Here is a 4,047-nt window from a genome sequence, read left to right on the forward strand (position 1 = left end):
GTTCATTATATATTGTTGGAAACATTTGTGTGTGCGTATGTGTGTGTGTGTGTGTGTGTGTGTGTGTGTGTGTGTGTGTGTGTGTGTGTATTCTGTGAATTTTAAATCTAAAACTCTAAAATGTACTCCCAAATTCATGCAGCCCTTTAGTTTCTCTTGATATCAGCATGTTCACAGTTAGTTTTTTTACAGGGACCAGACACCCCACTGATGAGTCCCTCTGACTTCAACATTCACATGAGTCTCTGTACATAAACATGGTAAAGTGAACAATCAAACACCTTGGAAATGAAAGGTATGTACAATGTTTTTAGGAATGGCACAAAGGTCTCTGTCTTTGGATGATTGTTTTCAATAATGTGCTTTTTGTCATTTGTTGTGTATCTTTGGATTATGTTGTGTTGTAAATAAATCCATACAATCAAAAAGCCATTATTTTTTAAATCTCCTCATTCTTTGTGCAAGATTGCTCAGAATGATAGGGCCTGATAGCACCTAATAGGGCCATTAGGGGAGGATCTTTGTCTTTCTCAGGTGTGAAAGCCATTAATATTCAGGATGTGTTTACGCCTACTCGCATAAAGCTTTCTTACACAAAACATGTCTTACAAATTTTAAATCAATATATTGTCTTATCTGAATGAGCAGTCAGGATGATTTTCACATAGTTTTGAAGAAAATATTCTAGGCTACGTGATACAATTTTCAAAAGTTGTGTGAAGAAATAATCAGTATGGGTTTCATGACCTTATTTCAGTGACAATGTTTTTTGTTTTTTTTTAACCCTTAATCACTCCTAAAAAAGGACAACACTTAAGGTCTTTGGGGTCATTTTGACCCCAAACTTTTAAAGAGCGATTGCATAAGGAAATATACATTTTTTATATGGAAACTATATATCATTTTTTTAATTTACTTCTCAACTATACATGTATGCTGTGTTTTTGTGGAAATTTTGAATTTTTTTACCTATTTACTGCACAATTACATAACTAGGCCATAAATTGTCTCATGAAAAATGATTTTTTAAAGAAAAAATCACTTAAATGATGATCTTAATTAAATCTAAATAGTTTTTGGACATTGCTCTATGTGTTAGGGATAGAATACTGACATCTGCTGGTTTGTGGAAAAACTTTAGAAATTATAATTAAAGAAAGAAAGTGCAATGACCACATATATCCAATAGAGGGCCATAGAGACTCATTCATTTTCACTTCATTGTTCTTGATGCTTCAACTTCTCCTCACAACTTTATGATATATATTTTGTGAATATTTATTTAAACATTTTGAAATACATAAAAAATCTGTATTTTTGTCAGAGTTAGAATTGGTTGTTTTCTGATATATTTTGAATTATCTGCTTTTGCAAATTATTATACATACATTTGCAGAACCATTACAAGTCACCACTATGACATGACTGTGGTGTGTGTGTATGTGTGTGGGTGTGTGTATGTGTGTGTGTGTGTGTGTGTGTGTGTACAAGCTTGTTCCATGTTGCATATGTGACATTTTTTAGATTTATGCCAGTTTAGTTGATTTTATTTGCCAATTTCTATAAAAATGCTCTCTGTTGCAGTGACATACATGTGTGTGTTTGTGTGTGTTTGTGTGAGTGTGTGTATGAGATAGAAAGTTCGTTCCACTTTGGGTTTATGCTCTAGGACCAGACCTTGATTTAAAAGTAATTTTTTTTAGATTTATGCCAGTTTTGTTTATTTTATTTGCCAATTTCTATAAAAATGCTCTCTGTTGCAGGGACATACACGTGTGTGTTTGTGTGTGTTTGTGTGTGTGTGTGTATGAGATAGAAAGTTTGTTCCACTTTGGGTTTATGCTCTAGGACCAGACCTTGATTTAAATGTACATTTTTTTTAGATTTATGCCAGTTTTATTTATTTTATTTGCCAATTTCTATAAAAATGCTCTCTGTTGCAGTGACATACATGTGTGTGTTTGTGTGTGTTTGTGTGTGTTTGTGTGTGTGTGTGTATGAGATAGAAAGTTCGTTCCACTTTGGGTTTATGCTCTAGGACCAGACCTTGATTTAAATGTACATTTTTTTAGATTTATGCCAGTTTTGTTTATTTTATTTGCCAATTTCTGTAAAAATGCTCTCTGTTGCAAACACATACATTTGTGTGTTTGTTTATGTGTTTGTGTGTGTGTGTGTGTGTGTGTGTATGAGATAGAAAGTTCGTTCTACTTTTTATTTATGCTCTAGGACCAGACCTTGGTTTATATGTAGAAATTTTCAGATTTATAATGGATTTAATTTTATTTTTTTGACAAACAAAATAAAAAAAAGTCATTTTTTTCATTTTCCCATTCATTTTCAATGTGGGGTCATTTTGACCCCAAAGACCTTAAAAGGTAAATTTTTTTTTACACACCTTTAGAACAACCAAATCAAGCCCAGTTTTTTTGTGCATGTTTAGATAGATTATTTAGGAAAAGTCACAGAGTTTCATGCCCCTGAGATGAAGGTAACATTTTTAAAAAATGAAGGAAAAGTCCATTGGGGTCATATTGACCCCAAAGAGTGATTAAGGCCACACGTCATTTTCTCAAAACTACAAACTTTTACATACATGCTGCTGACATATTATTGTAGCAGAGTTTATGCTGAATACAGTGTAATCAGACTTTAGCCATGAAAATGTCACAAGAAATATAGAAATGTCACACAGAAATATATATATAATTTTTTTTTTTTTTTGTACTGGTATCTTTACCAATTTCAGCGCCTCTCACCAGACTCCTGCTGAACACTACCTCTGCCTGATGTATCACACCTGTGTCTTGCCCTATTTAAATGTTTTTGTGCCATGCTTTATTGTTCAGTCTTGAGCCAATGTTACCTGTTGCAAGCTAAGTCTGTTAAAGTTTAAGTTTTTGGACCCTTGTGTTTTTTTAGTTTTTTTTTACTGGTATTGGTACAGACTACTGAATTTTTGAAAGACTATATTCATTAATACTTTGACTTAGATTTTATTTTTATTTTTATTTATAATTTTATTTAATTTTTTCATTTTCATTTTCATTTAAGTTTTAGTCATTTTGTTATGTTTTTATGTGATTTTGTCACAGTGTTGGTTTATGTTCCCTGGTGTCCACTAGAGGTCCTCTTCCCCCACGGTGTCATTCACATTAGGAACTGCATTCCCCACAATCCTTGTCTGCACTCATCACTGTTCATTGCACCCAGCTGTTCCCCATCATGATTGTTAGTTTCTGTGTGTATAAATCCCTGCCTTTTTATTGTTTGTTTGTTTGTTACGGAGTCCTTGTTATTCATCACACCACTTTTGAGGTCTGTTTCCGCTCTGTTCTTGCCTGTTTATTGTTTTGTGTTTTTGGATTGCCTTTGGATTTTGACCCCTGCCTGGACTGTGTTGTTTCACTTTTGCCAAGGCATCTGGCAAGGCAATGTTTCACTTTTTCATTTAGGTTTGTGTCACATATATGCTTTGGGAAGTCTGATTTATTGTAGAAAATTGGTCTGTTCAGATGGTTTATTTTAGGTTTAATTGAGGGAATTTAGTGTTTAATGTAGTCGGCCTTCCCCAATGTGTTGCTACCTTGCCATGGTGGGGAGGCTTGCGTGCCTCCGTGACCCTGAGGGCTATACCGGCGGGGGCAAGGCCCCTGGCAGGTTCAACCAAGCCGGGCAGGACTCATGGTAGAGGACAGATGAAGAGCAACACCTGGTCCTCCAGGTTGGGGGTTGGGCGTGGGGCCAACAACCCCACCCCGGAAAAAGAATAATGTTACAGATTCGCGAACAAGAAATTCAAAAGTAACTAAGGCCCTGGGAGAGGATGGACCCACAGCTGGATAAAGTATGACGCCTAGTAGGGAAAGCCCTTTGGAAGCTACTAGGCCGACAACCATCATCTCCACCAAGACCACCACTAACATCGGTACATGGAATATCAGAACCATGTTTGAAACCGGCAAAACAGCACAAGTGGCAGCCGAGATGAGACGCTACAACCTAGATCTTCTGGGAATCAGTGAGTCTAGGTGGATAGGCGCTGGT

The sequence above is a fragment of the Squalius cephalus genome, assembly GCF_949319135.1.
Source record: "Squalius cephalus genome assembly, chromosome: 14".
NCBI lineage: Eukaryota > Metazoa > Chordata > Actinopteri > Cypriniformes > Leuciscidae > Squalius > Squalius cephalus.